The sequence below is a fragment of the Bos grunniens genome, chromosome 9 (genome assembly GCF_055505025.1).
Source record: "Bos grunniens cultivar Pamir isolate PY7600 chromosome 9, Bosgru_T2T1.0, whole genome shotgun sequence".
Lineage (NCBI taxonomy): Eukaryota > Metazoa > Chordata > Mammalia > Artiodactyla > Bovidae > Bos > Bos grunniens.
The window spans coordinates 12,903,880-12,925,760 of NC_141173.1; the positions used below are offsets into that span (position 1 = coordinate 12,903,880).

At 41.7% G+C, this 21,881-nt stretch overlaps 1 protein-coding gene and 1 long non-coding RNA gene across 3 annotated transcripts in view; both read left to right on the top strand.

Moving 5' to 3' along the window:
- Positions 1-21,881, top strand: part of KCNQ5 (potassium voltage-gated channel subfamily Q member 5) — a 626,605-nt gene that overhangs the window by 10,050 nt on the left and 594,674 nt on the right. The gene's annotated exons all lie outside the window — the stretch shown is intronic.
- LOC147365578 (uncharacterized) overlaps positions 1-21,881 on the top strand; it is a 36,086-nt gene that overhangs the window by 1,409 nt on the left and 12,796 nt on the right. Inside the window, exon 2 of the long non-coding RNA XR_015132574.1 lies at positions 1-21,881. This exon is cut by the window's right edge and continues 12,796 nt beyond it. This is a non-coding gene — a long non-coding RNA (uncharacterized LOC147365578).

Sequence of the window (21,881 nt, forward strand, 5' to 3'; positions counted from 1 at the left end):
ACTGAAGCCTTACTGACACCCCACACCTCCCTCAAATACACGGATGGCTTCCTGGAGGAAGATGGAATTTGACTGTCTCGGCCACTCCCTGTGTCAGGACTCAAACAGACCTGATGAGTGACTTTTTTATTTACATATGTATTCTGTTCGGAGTTAAGCCTCTGTCTGCAGAAATTGATGTTTGCATTTTAATTTTGCTCCTGAATTCTTTAAAAAATCACTGATTTCCCTTAAATACAGTGAGGCCTTGTACAAGTTACACTGCTTTATGCCCTGCTAATCTAGTAACATTTTAATAAAATATATATGTATAATAAAATGCACGTGTATAATAAAACAAAATGCTCAAATCAATCTGTTTTCAGAAATTGAAACAATGCTGTAGTATTTGAGGATCATATTACAATTAGAAATGTTGAAAGTGTTACAATCTTAGTCTTGGGAACTTTATGGCCTGAGAGAAATGAAACGCAAGATAAGAAGTGTTGTCGGAAGCTTTGCGACCCCATGGACTGTAGCCTACCGGGTTCCTCCGTCTATGGGATTTTCCAGGCAAGAGAACTGGAGTGGGTTGCCATTTCCTTCTTCAGGGGATCTTCCCAACCCAGGGATCAAACCCGGATCTCCTGCATTGCAGGCAGATGCTTTACCGTCTGAGCCACCAGGGAAGTCTGGTTCATATTACAATTAGAAATGTTGAAAGTGTTAAAATCTTAGTCTTGGGAACTTTATGGCCTTAGAGAAATGAAACATAAGACAGGAATATTTCAAAATGGCATGAAGTCTTGATGCAGAAACCACTACAAGCCAGGAAGGTAGCCAGCCGTCTTTTAATAATTGCTTGCAAAGAACAGGTGCCAGTGGTTTTAATTTTTAATTGCAAATGGCTATTTTGGCAGATGAGAGCTCAGCAGAACAAGTTTTCACCCAGCCGGCCCTTTTGAAACCGCTTGAAGCACAATTGCGGGGCGGCCACAGCTCCACTTGTGTTTAACGATGGGTAGATGTTTTCATTACAGTTTTCTTTTCCTTCAGCCGTTTCATGGATACCATTTGAAGTGTTATTTGGTTTCAACACGGGAGACAGATTGGCCACGCAACTGCATTTTTCATAATTTTAAAAATTGCTTGATGGCTCTCAAAGTTTTAGGTGATCCTTTTGATCCTTTGTGATCAGTTTCCTAAATGCTACTGAAGTCATCTGTTTATAAACTGAAAAATGCTTTGCACTTTTCCCATTTTAAATCTTTGTCTCTATCTGCACACATGTATTTTATATACAGTCTATCCTAGCAGAGAACTTGTTATGCAAATATTTACATTTACCTTATTTTTGCTCCTCTACAAGTAAATAATGGATTTGAATAAGATGCAATTGAAATAAAAAGATCATCTGGAGTTTATATCATACTTTGAAAGATATTAACTGTATATAAAGAAAAAACTTTTTTACACACTTAGTCATAGTGTCCGTTGCTTCCATTTATAGTACCTGGGAGGTAATTTGAGAAGCTTTCTTCCTTCTTCAGTCCGTGGCAGGATGATCTTTTATAATCATGTTGTTGTTGTTCAGTCGCTCAGTCGTGTCTGACTGCGACCCCATGGGCTGCAGCACACCAGGTTTCCCTGTCCATCACCATCTCCCAGAGTTTGCTCAAACTCATGTCCATTGAGTCGGTGATGCCATCCAACCATCTCATCCTCTGCTGCCCTTCTCCTCCTGCCCTCAGTCTTTCCCAGCATCAGGGTCTTTTCCAGTGAGTCGGCTCTTTGAATCCAGTGGCCAAAGTATTGGAGCTTCAGCTACAGCATCATGAACTATCATGTCATAATTTCTCTTTTTTATTTAAATGATGAATTGTGATGAACACCCGACAGGCATTGTGTGTACCGCTGAATGGGCTTGATGCTGGTGGTTCAAAAAGGGGAGTGATGTTGACCTTGACCTCAAGGAAGTTTACTGGGGAACAGACCAGGATGCTGACTCAAGGGGAATGATGGTGACCTGACCACAGTCAGCCCCCAAGTTCCTGGAGGAAAAACTCAGAACCAAGCAGGCTGACTGAGAGCCTGCGTTCTTACCCACTGGATCCTGATCGTGGGCGGTGCCTGTGGGCCCAGGCCCCTCATTTCATGTGGATGGTGTAATTTAAAAACAGCTCTCGTGTCTGGTATAGCTCTTAGCAATATAGTATATACAAAATAATTATTTTAGTATTAGCAACATTTGTTTCTCTGTCTCTGAATTCGAACCAGCCCAAGTTTTAATTTTTCCATAAAGTTTTTCTTGATAGCTCTGGCTTATTTCTTTCCTTTTATTTACCTCCCAAAGCTTTTATTATTTGGACCATGTATTTTACTCCTTAATTACATTCTTGCATTGCTTTCTAATTGGATTGTTTAATGCTTCACAAATAATTTGTGTCTAAAGAAACCAAAGTACCTTTTTTTTTTTTTGGTATCTCCTATGGCATCAAGCCCAGATTTTTATCCTTTGTTTTTAATCAAAATTTACCTAGTTTATTGCTACCAGGAGGACTATTTGAATGTTATAAGTTTTTAGTTTTCAAAGAGAAATTTCCTTAAGTTCTATTAGTTTTAATTTTACAGTCACTTATATTAAGAACCCAGATTGTTATAATAACTTCTTAATAGCATTTCCTATAAACATCATATTTCAAACTTATACTCTGATTGCAGGATAACTAAAATTCACGTAAAATAGCAGCAATTGTTTGTTTACATTTCACAATGGCTGAAGGTAGAACTATTGGCTACAAACTGATTTTACCGAATTTTCTTTCTTTAAACTAATAGAATACTTGTGTTTTCTTCACACTAGTATAAATGTCTTCCATTTAGGCTCCATGCTCCCCTCCTTCATACACATAGGGGAAACCCTTGATATTTCTTCTTTTCTTTCCTTCATTTGTCCCGTCATCTTTCCCCAAATTAAATTGCTCCTAGTTTTTGGGTTTTTTTCCTCCTCTCTTGGCATCCATATTTCTGGAATGAGGTTTTTCCTCATTTCTTTTTACCACATTGTATAATTTGATTTCTCTTCCTTTTAAAGCTATCTGCTCTTAATCAGGAGATGCGCTGACCTTATAATTGCTTACAGGCTGCAGGAGTGTCCTGCATGAGCAGACCGGGCCACCTAATGTACTTACAGCCCTGCAGCAATTCACCAAGGCCTCTAGAAAGATGTGTGGCTTAGAGAACTCTCTTTTTCCTGGGTTTTGGTTAGGCTCAGGTTTCTGAAGAAATCAGAGAGTGAAGCCTTAAAATTGCTCTAAGGCTTTCTAATATCTACCTATTATTTCTTAAATCTGGGAGTAATCAGAGATGCAGTGAATAATTTTTTAAAAAATTATGCTTTCCATTTTGGAAGTTCACTACTGTATATAACTGATAAACTGCTGCTGCTGCTGCTAAGTCGCTTCAGTCGTGTTCGACTCTGTGCGACCCCGTAGACGGCAGCCCACCAGGCTCCCCCATCCCTGGGATTCTCCAGGCAAGAACACTGGAGTGGGTTGCCATTTCCTTCTCCAGTGCATGAGAGTGAAAAGTGAAAGTGAAGTCGCTCAGTCGTGTCCGACTTCCAGGGACCCCATGGACTGCAGCCTACCAGGCTCCTCTGTCCATGGGATTTTCCAGGCAAGAGCATGATTTATATATATATATATATATATATATATATATATATATATATATATATATATATAAATTTATATATATATATATATAACGGAATATTGCTCAGCCATAAAAAAAGAATGAAGTCTTGCCGTTTGCAGTAACAGGGTTGGACGTTAAGGGCATTATGCTGAGTAAAATGAGTCAGAGAAAGACAAATACCAGATGATCTCACTTAAATGTGGAGTCTAAAAAACAAAACAAATGAACAAACAAAATGGAAATAGGTTTATATAGACAGAGCAGACTGGTGGTTGTCAGAAGGGCAGGGAGCAGAGAGTTGGGTGTAACAGATGGAGTGGATGAGAGGTACAGACTTTCAGTTATAGAATAGATAAGTCATGGGATGTAATATACAGCATGAAGAATATAGTCTATAACATTATAATAACTTTATCTGGTGACAATCTGTGACAAGATTTAGTGGTCGTTTCATAATGTACTTGATTGTCAAATCACTACACCATACACCTGAAACTAACATAATTTGGATGTCCACTATACTTCCATTAAAAAAAAAAAAATTATCACACAGACTGTTTACAGTCGTTAGCAGTTTCCTTTCTCAGTGAGCCAAGAAATAGATCTATAATTTGGCAACAGAGAGCTGCAGTTTTCCTCTTTAATTGGAGATTAAAGTATGGACTCAAGATGCAAGTTGTCAGAGGATTGCATATGACACAGAAAACCACCTGTACTTTTTCCTAGTTGGAAAAATTTTTCTGAAGCATAGGCTTTATGAAAGCTATTCCTATAGTCTTTATGGAATGGATGCCAAGTTAGGATTCCCTTTTCTCTAAACTGAGTGAATGAGGGACTGGGTGAGATTGAGGATTTGGATTCTTCTCCCATGATTTTCAGTCATTGGATACCTTTCTCAGCTTTCCCATTTGTATTAGAATGTTAATTGATTGGTATTTGTTCAATAATGTGACCTCATGCTTTGTGTAAGGACCTGAATTACACAGGAACTACAGAGACTGAGCAGAAATAAGACACAGCTTATTCTGTCAAGGAATTTTTACTTCAGGAGGATATGCATTTACTGAGCTGCAAACCCACCTCTCTGAGTTGACAGGATAAAAGCAAAGGTTGGCCCTTTTCCAGTATCATTTAGCTACTGCTCCCATTAAAGGAATTTTCAGGGTAAAGTCCAGTCACTGTAGAGAACTGCTGTCAGCTGCGTCTCTTGGCCCCTTGGAGATCTTTGAACCTGGGTGCCCAGTCACTGTGCAGGTGGGCGTTCTGTGCAGTGCATCCCACACAGAGACCAAACCCAGGAGCTCCCACTGATCATAGTGATTCCCAAAGAGCAGTAATTAAACTAGTTAAACTAAATGTTCTGGTTAATAAAACATTCTGAGTATGTTCAATTTGCTCCCAAGTATGTTTAAAAACAGAAATGAACCCAATGCTGCTTCATAATACTTTGGGGATGTTACTTTTTCTCCCCAAAATGACTTATAGAAAATAATGCAAACCAAAATTTGTTGTTGTTAAGTCAAATAAAAAGGCCCATTTATCTTCAGTACATATTCTAAATTTCTACTCTTGTTAGCTTTCTTTATTCTAGTACATGGAGGGAAGATATTATGCCCTGCCTTCCATGAGGCCTAGGATTCATTCATTCTTTCATTCATTTATTCAGTATCCAAGTGCCCAAGAATGTGTGTTCACTGCAGTCTCTACGGTGCTGTTGATTATCTTATTTTATTTTATTGTTTTTTGTTATGCAATTGAAGATTGGTTATTTATTTTTTATTATTTTTTAATATTTCTAGGAGGTTATTTTTTTAATTTAAATTTATTTATTTTAACTGGAGGCTAATTAGTTTACAATATTGTATTGGTTCTGCCACCCATCAACATGAATCTGCCATGGGTGTACACATGTTCCTCATCCTAAATCCCCCCCCACCTCCCTCCCTGTACTATCCCTCTGGGTCGTCCTAGTGCACCAGCCCCAAGAATCCTGTATTGACCTTGGATTGGCAATTCGTTTCTTATATGATATTATGCATGTTTCAATGCCATCAGCAGATGAATGGATAAGAAAGCTGTGGTACATATACACAATGGAGTATTACTCAGCCATTAAAAAGAATACATTTGAATCAGTTCTAATGAGCTGGATGAAACTGGCGCACTTGATTATTTTAGATATATTTCTGAACTAGGTTTACAGTGAAATGACAGAAATACACAGTGACGTTATATTAATTTTAAAGGTACCGTGTCAGACGATTAGATCTTATAGTTCTGTTCTGCTCCATTAAATGGAAAAGGAAGTTGGATGTCAGTACAAATGACTTTCAGTTCAGTTCACTTCAGTCGATAAATCGAGTCTGACTCTTTGCGACCCCATGAATCACAGCAAACCAGGCCTCCCTGTCCATCACCAACTCCTGGAGTTTACTCAAAGTCATATCCATCGAGTCAGTGATGCCATCCACCCATCTCATCCTCTGTCGTCCCCTTCTCCTCCTGCCCCCAATCCCTCCCAGTGTGAGTCTTTTCCACTGAGTCAACTCTTCGCATGAGGTGGCCAAAGTATTGGAGTTTCAGCTTTAGCATCAGTCCTTCCAAAGAACACCCAGGGCTGATCTCCTTCAGAATGGACTGGTTGGATCTCCTTGCAGTCCAAGGGACTCTCAGGAGTCTTCTCCAACATCACAGTTCTAAAGCATCAATTCTTTGGTGCTCAGCTTTCTTCACAGTCCAGTTCTCACATCTATACATGACTCCTGGAAAAACCATAGCCTTGACTAGACGGACCTTTGTTGGCAAAGTAATGTCTCTGCTTTTCAATATGCTATCTAGGTTGGTCATAACTTTCCTTCCAAGGAGTAAGCGTCTTTTAATTTCATGGCTGCAGTCACCATCTGCAATGATTTTGGAGCCCAGGAAAATAAAGTCTGACACTGTTTCCACTGTTTTCCCATCTATTTCCCATGAGTGATGGGACCAGATGCCATGATCTTAGTTTTCTGAATGTTGAGCTTTAAGCCAACTTTTCACTCTCCTCTTTCACTTTCATCAAGAGGCTTTTGAGTTCCTCTTCACTTTCTGCCATAAGGGTGGTGTCATCTGCATATCTGAGGTTATTGATATTTCTTACAGCAATCTTGATTCCAGCTTGTGCTTCTTCCAGCCCAGCATTTCTCATGATGTACTCTGCATATAAGGTAAATAAGCAGGGTGACAATATACAGCCTTGATGTACTCTTTTTCTTATTTGGAACCAGTCTGTTGTTCCATGTCCAATTCTAACTATTGCTTCCTGATCTGCATATAGGTTTCTCAAGAGGCAGGTCAGGAGGTCTGGTATTCCCATCTCTTTCAGAATTTTCCACAGTGTATTGTGATGCACACAGTCAAAGGCTTTGGCATAGTCAATAAAGCAGAAATAGATGTTTCTCTAGGACTCTCTTGCTTTTTTGATGATCCAGCAGATGTTGGCAATTTGATCTCTGGTTCCTCTGCCTTTTCTAAAACCAGCTTGAACATCTGGAAGTTCACAGTTCACGTATTGCTGAAGCCTGGCTTGGAGAATTTTGAGCATTACTTTACTAGCATGTGAGATGAGTGCAATTGTGTGGTAGTTTGAGCGTTCTTTGGCATTGCCTTTCTTTGGGATTGGAATGAAAACGGACCTTTTCCAGTCCTGTGGCCACTGCTGAGTTTTCCAAATTTGCTGGCATATTGAGTGCAGCACTTTCACAGCATCATCTTTCAGGATTTGAAATAGCTCAACTGGAATTCCATCACCTCCACTAGCTTTGTTCGTAGTGCTGCTTTCTAAGGCCCACTTGACTTCAGATTCCAGGATGTCTGTCTCTAGGTCCCAAATGACTTTAGGGGAACACATTTATCACCTTCAAAATAAGATCTTGAACCCAAGGGGCATCTACTTTACTCCTGTTGTATGACATGGTCCTTGACACTTGGCAGAAAAGACAATCACTGTGTTTAGGGGCCAAATTATTTCCAAGCTTGAAAATTCAAATTGGCATCCAAGTTTTTTTCCATAGAAGAAAAGCAGATAAATCCTTTAGATTCAGATCAACCAAAGAATAAACCCAAAGAGATGGTTGAGAGTCAGCACAAAGGAACCAACTTGTGCTGAGTCGCTCGTGTCTGACTCTGTGTCCCCTGTGGACTGCAGCCCACCAGGCTCCTCTGTCCATGGGATTCTCCAGGCAAGAATACTGGAGTGGGTTGTCGTGCCCTCCTCTGGGATCTTCCTGACCCAGGGATCAAACCTGTGTCTCATATGTCTCCTGCATTGGCAAGCGGGTTCTTGACCACTAGTGCCACCTGAGATGGCCTGCAGACCTTCCAAAGGTAGGACAGGAGACACACAAGGGAAGGAAAAAGGATGCAAATCACATTTGTGCCAATAGTGATGACTTTTGCACAGTCATCCAGGTCACCAATTTGGTGGGACCATGCTTCAGTGACCCTTTGCTTCCTTCACCCAGTGGAAGGGATTGTAGTCATTCCGCTGAAAGTGGAAGTTATCTTTAGCAGGGAAGATTCCCTTACATGAATCCAGAACTTTTGCTCCCAGTGCTGGACGTGATGAGTTACTTTACAAATGACTGTTCCCAAACTAGTTGGGTCATGCCGTGGAGTGTTGTTTTCCAGAGCTCATGGGTATGAAGTTTTATTCCAGGCTTCAGGGCAGGAAGTGATAATAAAAAATAAGTTTATAGATGGCACCAAAAGAGGTAGCCTAGACAACCTCCTAAAACAGTCAAGAAGCTATCACATTTTGCCGGAGAAAACAGAACACTCCTCTAATTCAAGGGTAGATACCATAGTTCACAATTGTCATTGATGACAGAACATTCTTTTTTCCTCCAAAAAAAGTTAAAGGCAATTACCTGAAAAAAAATTTTGAGGGGGTTTGTTCTTGATCCAAAGTCCCTTTCCACATTGCAGCCTTAATATAAATTTTCAAAGCACATGATAATACATTTGAGAGATCCACTCACAATAAAACTATTGTGCGTTTTTTATACTTACTTGTAGAGCCCCATGTGAAGTTGGTGGTTGCTTGAGAGTTAGGACCTGGGGGTTGGGAGGTGCAGAGAGAGACATAGCTTCATGAGGACCTGACCTGGAGCATCAGTGCTAGGAATGTGAAGGAGGGGAGCACAGCAGAGAGTTCAAGGGGAGAAGCAGAGTTCTTACCTCTGGATCCATGTTTGATCGACAAAAGAGATGAAAGAATCCCAAGTTTTCAAGGTTTCAAGCAGATGCAACTGTGACTAAGCAAAGATGCTGGGTTGTGTTTTAGGGAGACATGGGACGCACGGGTGAGCATGTAACCTGTTTGAGCCTGTTGAACCTGTTTGGACTTTGGGAGAGAGAGGAGGAGGGTCGCTAGTTACCGATGTAGGGGTTATGGTAATGAGATGAAAGCGGTTAGAGAAGACTGTAAGGAGAGAAGTTTAGGGAATACTAGTGTTTGGGGAGGAAAGAGGGGGTGGGTCTGTGTAAGAGAGAAGAGAAAAAAAAGGGCAGTGCACTATCCACCAAGTCTCAGGGACGGACTGCAATGGGCAGGGAGTATTGTAAGGAGGAAAAGAAAGCTGTCAACATTGAGGTGCATGAGGCTCTTTAAACTGGTGGTTTCATTTCCTTCAAGTATACACCCAGGACTGGAATTGCTGGATCATTTGATCACTCTGTTTTCAGTTTTTCAGGGAGCTTCCACACTGTACTCCATAGTGGTTGTTCCAGTTTACATTTCCACCAACAGTGTAGCGTCCCTTTTCTCCACACCCTCTCCAACAGTTATCATTTTGGTTGTCTTTTTGATGACAGCCATTCTGACCCGGGGTATCTCATGGCACCTTCAATTTTCATTTCTCTAATGATTAGTGATGTTGAATGTGTGTTCATGTATATGTTGGCCATCTGTATATTGTCTTTGGGAAAATGTGTATTCACATCTTCTTTCTGTTTTTTAATCAGGCTGTTTGTTTTTAGATATTGGAATTATACACTTTGGATATGAATCCCTTATGAGACACATCATTTGCAAATATCTTCTGCCATTTGTTAGGTTGTCTTTTTGTTTGGTTGATGGTGTCCTTTGGTGTGCAAAATCTTATAAGTTTAATTAGGTCTAATTTGGATTTATTTTTTGCTTTGTTTTTCTTGCTAAGGAGACAGATCCCCCCAAAATATTTCAAAGACTTATGTCAAAGAGTATTCTGCCTCTATTTTCTTCTAGGAGTTTTATTGTTTCCTGTCTTACATTTAGGTATTTCATCCATTTTGAGCAACCTACATGTTCAGATGAATGGATAAAGAAAATGTCATACCCACACACATACAGACACACACAATGCAATGCTACTCAGCCATAAAAAAAAAAAGAAGGAAATTTTGCCATTTGTAGCAACATGGCTGGATATGGAGGGTATTCAAGAAAGACAAATACTATAAGTTTTCACTTACATGTGGAATCTAAAATATTTAAAAAGTGACTGAAGTTAACAAAACAGAAAATACCAGTGGGAAAAGGGCTGGGGGAGGGCAAGAGAGAGGTGGGGGATTAAAAGGTACAAAGCACTATGTATAAAATTAAGAAGGTTCAAAGATGTACAGCTCATGGAATATAGCCAATATTTCATAATAACTTTAAATTGAGTGTAATCTATAAAAATATTGAATGTCTATGTTGTACACCTGAAGCTAATATAATGCTGCTGCTGCTGCTGCTAAGTCGCTTCAGTCGTGTCCGACTCTGTGCGACCCCATAGACAGCAGCCCACCAGGCTCCCCCGTCCCTGGGATTCTCCAGGCAAGAATACTGGAGTAGGTTGCCATTTCCTTCTCCAATGCATGAAAGTGAAAAGTGAAAGTGAAGTCGCTCAGTCGTGTCTGACTCTTAGCGACCCCATGGACTGCAGCCTACCAGGCTCCTCCGTCCATGGGATTTTCCAGGCAAGAGTACTGGAGTGGGGTGCCATTGCCTTCTCCGAGCTAATATAATACTGCCCATCAAATATACCTAAATAAAAATACAAAATGCCATTGAAAAAGTTTTAAAACCAACTTCTAAAAAAAAAAAAAGGAGTAGAAATGAAGATGTAAATATAAGAAGAGGCAGTGATGCAGGTAGCCAGCATAGAGTGGGGGCAGGGAGCAGACCCTGGAGGGAGCCTGGGCCACTTTGGAGTGGACAGGTCTGCAGCCTCAGATGCTCTGAGGTCACGGGTTTCATGGGGAAGGAATCACATCCTGGGAAAAGGGACAGAGTAGCCCAGTGACAGGCCAGGCAGGGGCACAGTGATCAGCACCTCAGAAGGAACCCGTAGGGGAAGGATGTCTGGAAGGTGTATCTGGCGAGAGCTTGGTGTCCAGAGAGCCTCCCGAGTGGGCAGGGAAGTCTGGGGAGGAGCAGCCTTGCGGTCCTGAAGAGAAGAGAGCCCGAGGTGAGGGCAGGGCAGTGCTGAAGGGCTTGAGATAAGGCATGGGCAGCTGGGGAGAGGGTGGGGGAAACAGACTGGCTGGGTCATTGGCAATTAAATGGCCAAAGAGAGAGGGAGAATGGTAGAATTAGGTAGCACCAGAGAAAGCTTACCGTGGACGGAGAAGCCTGGTAGGCTGCAGTCCATGGGGTCGCACAGAGTCGGACACGACTGAAGTGACTTAGTAGTAGAGAAAGCTTAATGTTTATTTCTCCAAGCAGCTGGAGGTCTATACAAATATAAAAGCCTTGGGAAACCCCCCCGCCCCTCCACCCAAGCTGGGGAAATATGGACATAATTGAGAGAACCAGAGTGCTGGATGAAGAGGAAGAGTGTTGATAAGGAAGAGTCTGGGATGGTGGCTTTGGGTGTGATGATGCAGCCCAGCATCCTGGACAGCAGCAAAGGCCTCGGTGGGCTTGGCAGGACCAGCTTGGAGGCTCTGCTCATTTGATTCCAAGGTCTCTTCAGCAGTGGTACCAGGGAAACTTAGAAGGCAGATGGATGTGTGACCCACAGCTGGCAACCCAGGTAACGTGAAGGAGGGTGCTCTGAAAATGTTAGAGCGACCTCCGGCAAGTCCTGGACCCGTCAGGGCCTGACCACCTGGTAAATGTGTAAGGGTGCAGGTGTGAAAGCTCCTCACTGTAATAATAGGCACGTGTAAAAGCACACATTTAGTGAACAAATGAATTAACATGGCTTATTACTTAGTTTGCAATAGCACTGTATTTGATACCAGAATTACATACCAAGAGGTTTCTTGTTGTCTCTACAAGCTCTCTGTGCTGACAAAAAGATTTTTTTTTTTTTTACAATCTCTTTATTTTTGAATCTATGGATAAAAGCGTATTCTTATAGCTCAAGGTTGGAAAAATTGTCAGGGACTACAATTTTGACACATTCAGTAATAGGATCACAGAGCTGAAAGGACCTTTGCTGACCTATGCTAACACGGTTCTTTCTTAGCTGGGAAAACTGTGGCTGCAGAAGAGATAAGTGACAGCTCCCATCAAACACTCGCTGCCAGAGCCTCCCCGACACCCTTACAAAAATGACTTCAGTCGTAGGTCTCGTGAGCTGCTGAGTTCCCTCTAGTGAAGATTCTCTGTGGTTTTTAAAACATGAGTAATGGGAGGGATAAATCAGGAGATTGGGGTTAACCTACATACACTATATATAAAGTAGATAACCAACAAGCACAAACTATACTTACTGCCTTACAGTGACCTATAATGGAGAAGAGTCTGAAAAAGCACAGATAAGTATGTATAACGGAATCACTTCACTGTACACCTGAAACCAACACAATGTTGCAAATCAACTATACCTCAGTAGAGAAAACAAAAACACGAGTAGTGACATTTCCAATACTACTGTTTGCTCAACTATAATACGAAGCATATTCTTTTAACTGCATTTTAGTACCTTTTCTCCATATATATTAATACAGACAATATTCCGCTGTTACCAATTCCTACAAGCTAGCAACAGACGTTATTTTTATGACATTTATTTCTCCCTAAGAAGTCAAATTCTGGAGCAGGGGTCTCTTTAGGGAGTTAAACCCTATATTGACTAGCTCTTTGAAGACTCTAGTACATGGAGAGAGCAGATAAGAAACAACTTAGTGTTAATGTTTAGTGGACCACGGATGCAGCACTGTGGTTTCTTTCCAGATAGGACAATTTTGTGAGAAATATCCTCAGATTCGGAGGGAGTTGGAGTGAGTAAAAGTGCATGTAAACATTCTATGAGGATCCAAAAGCCCCTCCTCATTCTGTGTCTGTCTGTCTTATACACGCACACACACACACACATGCACAATCTAATTACACTTGATAAATTCATGAAGGGAAGCAAAAGTGTTCACCCAGAAATTCAGATAAGCTTATACAGCTGTTACATGTATGAGCCCAGTGCCTTGCTTGTGTGCAGGAGGGTGTGGACCAGGGCAGTTAGACCCAGAAAGGAGCACCAGGGTGAGGTGACCATCTCACTTCTGGAAATCCTTGCCATGTTCATGAAAGGAAAGGCACATCTCCAGCTTTGCAAGTACAGTGTGTTTCTTTTAATGTGCATGGGTGAAATTAAGTTAAACTTGCTTTCCACCCTCCTGGTGTTCCTTTGTCTATATCCAACATGCTTTTTATAGTTCATATTGTCATTAGAAAGCTAGTGGTTTCTAATGGTTTCATTAATGAATTCTGAGGAGAAAGGAATTTGGGTGGGGTTTGCTTTGCTGGCCTAGAGATGCCATTTTTGCATGAATCATGTACCTACACTAGGAGGTTGATGTATCCTGTTGGTGCTTCTTCAGACACCTTCTTGGCTAGAAAATTCTGAGGCAGAGACGTGACTTGGAGGAAGTAAAGGGCTTATATTTAATTTTTCATTTGAATATAATTGCTTTAAAATGTTATGTTCATTTCTGCTGTACATCGAGGTGAATCAGCCATATGTATACATATGTCCCCTCCATCTAACAATTCTTTTTGTCCAAAGTTACTCCTGTGGCCTTTAAATACATGGGGCGTCTTTTCTTGGGCAGCAGATCCCCCTCCTTATGGTCCTGATTGGAGCTGCTTCGTTCACTGCCCAGCACAGCAGGTTTGGGGTGGGAGGTGCAGATAGAGAGGAGGCTGGGTTCTCCCTGTCACGTGGCCCTTGCTTTTTTCCTTAGAGAGGAGGGTTGCTTTGGTGCCACACACGGAGAGCACTTTCCAGAGGCCACCTTTCCTCATGGAGCAGATTTCTATCAGATAAAGGGACCCTGTGGTTAATAAACTCTGACCTTACATATCAAGGAAAGCCTGATCATGGGACATTTGTGAAATATCCCGTGTGGGAGCCACTCATCAAACCCACAGGCTGCATCCACACTCTGTGTCGCACTGTCAGTCCCCTAAGAAACGCTGATGACTCCCAAATGCAGCCACAGTAGTGACATGCTGATTACAGAGGCCAGAATTTTCTTTCATTCAGACATCTGTGTCCTTTGCAAAGGTGTAGGCCTAAGAATTTTCCCTGAAGTGTTGTTTTTTTTTGCTTTCTTTAAAAAAAAACAAAACCAAAAAACCTAAAACTCCATCCTGAGCACCTATATAATCAGTGATGGCAAAATTGTCCATGGGAAAACTTTACATTCTTTGAAAAGAAGGAAGTAAGGATATATGACATGGTTTCTTAAATGAATTAGGTGCAAAAATTAAGGTATAACCCAGTACATGTAGTGTATACAAGATCTACTTTTATAAAAAAAAAAAGAAAAATGCACACACAGTAGATTCTCATTTTCCATGGTAGTTTTGGTTGCTGAAGTCACTGCAAATACTGAATCATTGCTCCCAGTAGAAACACAGGGTTAGGCTCCTGGAGCCTTTGGTCACATACATACATAACGGACCTACATACATAACGGACCTACACATAACTTTGTTTTGTCTATGTTTCTGTTTAAAGACACGTTATTTAATATACAGTAGATTCACTAACATTCACCTCATAACCGAAAACACTGTAATTCACATCTGAATGACGCTTACCTTGTATATATATATACACACATATATATATATATATATTTTTTTTTTTTTTTCCTGGAAATGTAACGAAAAGTGGGGTCTGGCTGCTCCTTACACTAAAGCCAATAAAGAGGCCAGGTTGGTGAAAAGGCAAGTTTGCTTTATTTCAGATGTCAGCATCTGGGATGGGGCTGAGGGGATAAGTGGAGGGTGGACACCTGTCCAGAGGCCGACTTACCCTGCCCACTGGTAATCAGTGGGCAAGAACTTTTATAGCCTGAGGGAGGGGGCGGCATGCAGAAACAGCACAGTCAGCTTTGATGGTCATCTTGAAATTGGTCTGATCAGTCACATCCTGATTGTTTTAAGTACAGAAAATCATCAGTCCCAGGGTCAGTTTCTTCCCTTTTCCTTGAGGCCAGTGCTCGAAATGGTGGCACCTCTTGTCCCGGTTACAGACTGGTCCTCATGTAGGTGACGTCTTCCACCTGGGGTTTCAGTGTCTACAAGACTGCTCACAGGACATGGCTCAGAAGATTATCTATAGTCTTTGAAGAGGAACTGAAGGCCCTTGACTTTGCTTAATGACCGAACTGTTTGGTTTACTTTGATTGTTTCCTTTGTTTCTGCATTTTCTCACTTCTCTGATCAAACTTATTTTTTGGCTCAAGTTTTTCCACAGACAAAAGGCAGGCCGAGGACTCAGAGGGCAAGACCACAGGGTCCTGCTCTGTTTCAGAAAGCACATTGTGGTCTTCTTGCACTTGACACTGGACAGTGCCTCAGCACTATAGTGGAGCCATTTTAAATGACAAAATCATACAGACACACACTCACACACACACATGCAAAGCCCCCCAAAATGCAAAAATCATGACATTAAATAGAGGCTAAGATGGACACATTTACAACTTGAGTGAAACCAGAAGGCAGAGAATCTCCTTGTTCAGTGCAGCATGGGTGTCTTTGCCCCTCTTTGCACGTCCCCACATGACTGCAAATGCCCAGTGAGCACTGAAGCTGGAGTCACAAATAAATGTTAGGAGGAGGCAGACTCACAAACTTGGAAAGTGTGAGTCATGAGGATCGGCAATATATGTGCACGCATACAAATAGAAGGATAAAAGAACTGCTCCTAAGAAGTGATCTTTGTTAAACAGGATGGATGGTGCACCTTCTGTGGTCACACTCTGTGGCCCTCGTGAGTTCTTTTTTTTTTTTTCACTGTGTCCATACACACACCTCTTCCTTCTCTGTCCTCCCTGCTCCTGTCCCACTTCTGCCTCTGTGCTTGCAGCGAGCCGTGTGCATTCTCCAAGGAGCTCCAGGGACAGGATCTTACTGGAGCCAAATTTATCAGAGTGAATACCCACTGAGTCAGCCTCTTGGCAAAACTGGGCAGTATAATTCTGCAGATGAACAGTGTTTTACAAATGCTGAGCGTGACACTCTGACTATGAGTTCCCTGGGTGATTTGCGTTACAGAATATCACCCATCTCCCCGCACCCTGGGGAGCCTGGATGCCAGGGCACTTGAAGTCTGTAAATGCTCTTGCTGAAATTCTTACCACAGGTCATCGGAATAGAAGCTTAGCAAATAGTAAACAACTTGAACAGTACGAGTGATGTAATGGCAGCTATCAGGTTGTATGTGACACATGCACGGAAATTCCCTTCAAGTAGATTCCAGTTTCAGATTGCCCTCCTAAAGCCAGAAGAGGTGACAAGTCCCTGTGTCTTGACCATACCTTCCCCAGGACGTCCAGGACTCAAAAGCATCCTTCTCTGGCTTGTCCTAGATCCTGTGCATGGCTTCTCGGCTTATTTTTTAAAATCTTGCCATTCATACCTTGTAACTTTAGAAAAGAGGAAAGTTTAATTTTGTCTGGTGTTTCCTTCCTCATGTATTATCACGGTGTTCTTTTCTTTTACTTACCTGTGAAAGCCTGACTAGAAAGTAACCTCCCTGAAAGGCTTTCTTTCTAATTAATCAGGAGGTTTTCACTTTCCCCCAGGCACTTCCTGTGATTTACCCTAACCCAGGTTAAAAACAAGCTGAAGAAAGAATAGCATTGGAACATGTATATTATCATATATGAAATAGATCGCCAGTCCGAGGTCGATGCATGAGACAGGGTGCTCAGGGCTGGTGCACTGGGATGACCCAGAGGGATGGGATGGGGAGGGAGGTGGGAGGGGGGCTCAGGATGGGGGACACATGTACAGCCATGGCTGATTGATGTCAATGTATGGCAAAACCCACCACAGTATTGTAAAGTAATCAGCCTCCAATTAAATAATTTTAAAAATTAAAAAAAAAAAAAAAAAAAAACAAGCTGAAGCAGAGCTGATGGCCGGTAAAGAAAAAAAATGTGTGAGGCATGCCCACGTCTAATTATACTTGGGATTCATTAGTTTTAATGGTCTCCCGTGGACTGTTGCCCTTTATCCACTGTTAGTTTGTAATCTAAAATCATTCAAATTTATGTGTAATTGGATTTCTGCCAACAGTATTCCGTCCATCACTGTATTTCTTCTCAAGCATTGAGAATGCTTTCTTTTAAAAATGTTTGTATGCATATACATGAATATAATCAAAATGTGTGAAAACACCTCTTCATTTGAAAAAAAAAAAGTTAACAGGCTTGTAAAGAATAACTTTAGCAACAAATGGTGAGTTTATTTTAAGAATAAACTTTGTAAATGTATGGGCCTCTAAAAATAAAAATAGGGAGATTTATCAAATGTTAATTTTTCTTACTAAATATTCCAGTTACCCATGACAGGAGCAGACTGTAGTTACTGCTGATCTTGTGTCTGCAAAACCACAGGGTTTTAGGAAGAAGCATTTGGACACCTTGTGGCCTGCATCATTTATAGCTACATCTGTATATAGGAGCCTACAGTAAAATGCGATGGACCTTATTGGATCAGAGCCAGTGTGCTCCACTGGTCAAAGCTTTCTGGAGTTACTGAGGATGCTTCTGGCTGGAAACTAGCTGGGATGAAATTCTCCTTGATTGGTTGAGTCTGTGTCTTGTGAGTGCACAGCCTTGATACTTGATCCTATTTATATATATATATCACCATCCAGCATGTCCCTGAGCACTGATGACCTTGTCCACCTGAGCTGCATTTGAACTGAGTTGCATCCTTGTTTGCTAGCCCTAAAAACTCTCTAATGACCTAGACTCCACCAATGCGCACAGCCATTCAGTTCTCTTCCAAAAGGCAGAGTCAGGTGCAGCACCAAACCATCATCAGAAGGTGCCTCGGTGAGTGTAATCACAGGACGGTCAGATGCTGGCCAGCCCTGTGGACCAGGGACCATAGCTTGTTCCTCTTCTGAGTCTGTATAAGGGATGTGAGTAGATGCGTCCCTTCTGAGACTGACAGTGCCTAGGCCAGGGGTAGCACACCACAGCCCATGGGCCACATCCAGCCTGCTACCTGATTTTACTTTATTTTTTACTGGTCTATAGTTGATTTACAGTGTTGTGCTAAATTCAGGTGTACAGCAAAGTGATTCAGTTATACATATATATATGTCTAATTTTTCAAGATTCTTTTCCCTTATATGTTATGGTAAAATATCAAGTATTTTGTGCTATGCAGTACATCCTCTGTGGTTATCTATTTTATGTATAGTAGGGTATATATGTTGGGACTTCCCTGGTGGCTCAGATGGTAAAGAATCTGCCTGAAGTGCGGGAGACCCAGGTTTGATTCCTGGGTCAGAGAAGATTCCCCTGGAGAAGGGAATGGCCACCCACTCCAGTATTCTTGCCTGGAGAATTCCATGGACAGAAGAGCCTGGTGCACTACAGTCCATGGAGTCTGAAAGAGTCAAACATGACTGAGCGACTCTCACTCACTCATTTGTATGTTAATCTCAAACTCCTAAGTTATCTTCCCTCTTTTCCCCTTTGGTAACCTTAAGTTTGTTTTCTGTGCCTGTGGGTTTATTTCTGTTTTGTAAATAAGTTAATTAGCATCTTTTTTTTTTTTAGATTCCACGTATAAGAGATATCTTATATGCCAAGAAGATTAGGGTTAGGGTTAGGCTTAGATATCTCATATCTCATGTTATTTATCTTTGTCTGACTTCACTTAGTATAATAATCTCTAAGGCCACCCATGTTGTTGCAGATGGCATTATTTAATTCTTTTTATGAGTGAGTACTAACTATTCCACTGTATATCTATACTACATCTTCTTTATCCATTCATCTGTTGATGGACATTTAGGTTGCTTCCCTATCTTGGCTGTTATAGATAGTGCTGCCGTGGACATTGGGGTATATGTATCTTTTCAAATTATGGCTTTCTCGAGATATATGCCCAGGAGTGGGTTGCTGGGTCATATGATAACTTTATTTTACCTCCATCCTGTTCTCCACAGTGACTGTATCAATTTATATTCCCATCAGCAGTGTAGGAGGGTTCCCTTTTCTCCACACCCTGTGCAGCATTTATTATTCGTAGACTTTTTGATGATGGCCAGTCTGACCAGTGTGAAGGCTGACCTGCTACCTGTTTTTAAAAGTAAACTTTTATTGGAGCACCATTATGCATCATTTCTTATGTGTTGTCCATGACTATTTTTACTCTACGTCAGCTGAGTTGAGTAGTCACAAGAGTGACCTTATGGCCCTCAGAACTGAAGCCATGCACTCTCTGGCTTATGCCAGAAAACCCTGTTTCCTATGATGTATACTTGCCTTGTTAGCAGGTGACTGTAGAGACATGGGACAAACATACACGTGTTGAGTCTGTTGTAAGTAGATCTGAAATGGAAAGAATGCCCTCAGTCGGAGTTCAGGTCATGACTGTGGGAGCACAGGTGGAGGTGTGAGGAGCCGTAAACTGTGGGTGAAGGAAAGGAACCTGGTCAGGAAACTTCGGGGAGCAGAGTAAAGCCGGACAAGGGAGAGATGTCACGAGATGAGAGAAAGAAAGACCACAGATCCCTGAGACTGAGATTAGCTTGTGCCTCAAGCTCCCAGGGTCTGTAGCAGCCATCCGACCCATGGGCACCCATTCATAAGCCTCCTTGTTGTTTGTATAAAGCAAGAGCTCTCTTTCAAGTAAAAGATGGACTAAAAGAGGCCATTGTGAACTCATACAACTCAACGTTAAAAAAAAAAAAAAAAAAAGCCCTATTAAAAAGTAGACAGAAGAACTGACTGGACATTTTTTCCAAATAGGAAATGCAGATGGCCAACAGGCATGGGAAAAGAAGCTTAACATCAATAATCATCATGGAAATGCAAATCAAGACTACAACGATGGATCACTTCACACTGGTCAGAATGACCATCGTTGAAAAGTTTACAAATAATAAGTGCTAGAGAGGGTGGGAGAAAAGGGAACCCTTCTATGCTGTTGGTGGGAATGGAAATTGATTCAGTCGCTATAGAGAACAGTACTGCTGCTGCTGCTGCTGCTAAGTCGCTTCAGTCGTGTCTGACTCTGTGCAACCCCGTAGACAGCAGCCCACTAGGCTCCTCTGTCCCTGGGATTCTCCAGGCAAGAACACTGGAGTGGGTTGCCATTTCCTTCTCCAATGCATGAAAGTGAAAAGTGAAAGTGAAGTCGCTCAGTCGTGCCCAACTCTTAGCGACCCCATGGACTGCAGCCTACCAGGCTTCTCCGTCCATGGGATTTTCCAGGCAAGAATACTAGAGTGGGGTGCCATCGCCTTCTCTGAGACAGAACAGTACAGAGTTTCCTTAAAAAAGTATAAATAGAGCTACCATATGATCCAGCAATCCTACTCCTGGGCATTTAAAAAAAGCACTGAAACTCTAAGTGGCTCAGTCGTGTCTGACTCTTTGCAACCCCATGGACTATACAGTCCATGGAATTCTTCAGGCCAGAATACTGGAGTAGATAGCCTTTCCCTTCTCCAGGGGATCTTCCCCACTCAGGGATCAAACCCAGATCTCCCGCATTGCAGACAGCTTCTTTACCAGCTGAGCCACCAGGGAATCTAATTCAAAAAGATGCATGCACACAAATGTTCATTACAGCTCTGTTTACAGTAGCCAAGACATGAAAGAAACCTAAGTGTCCATCAACAAAGGATGGATAAAGATGTAGTGGTACATGTATTCAATGGAATATTACTCAGCCGTAAAAAATAACTTACATTTGTAGCAACATGGATGGACGTGGAGAACATTATGCTAAATGAAATAAGTTAGGGAAAAACAAATACTCTATGTATCATTTATATGTGGACTCTAAAAAATTCAGCAAACCGGTGAATATAACTAAACAGAAGCAGACTCAGCTGTAGAGATGAAACTGGTTCCCAGTGGGGAGACGGAAGCAGTAGGGGCATGACAGGGCTAGGCGAGTAGGAGGAAACAATTAGGTGTAAGACAGGCTTCAAGGATGTATTGTACAATATGGGGAATACAGTCAATGTTTTGTTTTGTAATAACTGTTAATGGAAAGTAACCTTTAAAAATTGTATAAGAATAAAAAATTTAGAAAAATAGAGACCAATACGTGTTTGTCCATCACGAAGCAAATTTAATTCACTTATTTCTAAGTTCCTAATAGATCCCCTTTTTGAAGCTCCAGTACTCTGGCCACCTGATGCAAATGACCAGAAAAGACGCTGATGCTGGGAAAGATTGAAGGCAGGAGGAGAAGGGGACGACAGAGGATGAGATGGTTGGATGGCATCACCAACTCAATGGACATGAGTTTGAACAAGCTCCAGGAGATTGTGAAGGACAGGGAAGCCTGGAATGCTTCAGTCCATGGGGTTGCACAGAGTCAGACACGACTGAGTGACTGAACAACACCAACAACAGATCCCCTTTAGATTCCAGTATTGACAATAAGTACAGTAAACTGGCTTGAGTGGAACAACTATGTGATGTAGTGGATGGGAACCATGTTCACAGAAAACTTGAATGTAACATCGATGGCGCTTCATGAAATTAGCATTTTCACTTTCATCTGTTCAGTCATTCTGTAAATGTTGAAGACCTATTAAATGTAAAGAACTTGTGAAAGACAGTTTGATGAATGAGAACATGATGGAACAAGACCCACTCCCAGGAAACAGAAGCAACTTGTAAGGACGTTGGCCCAGGCACACTGACAACCACCACCCAGAGAAATCAGCAGTGACTGAATTGAGTAAATACTTGTAGCT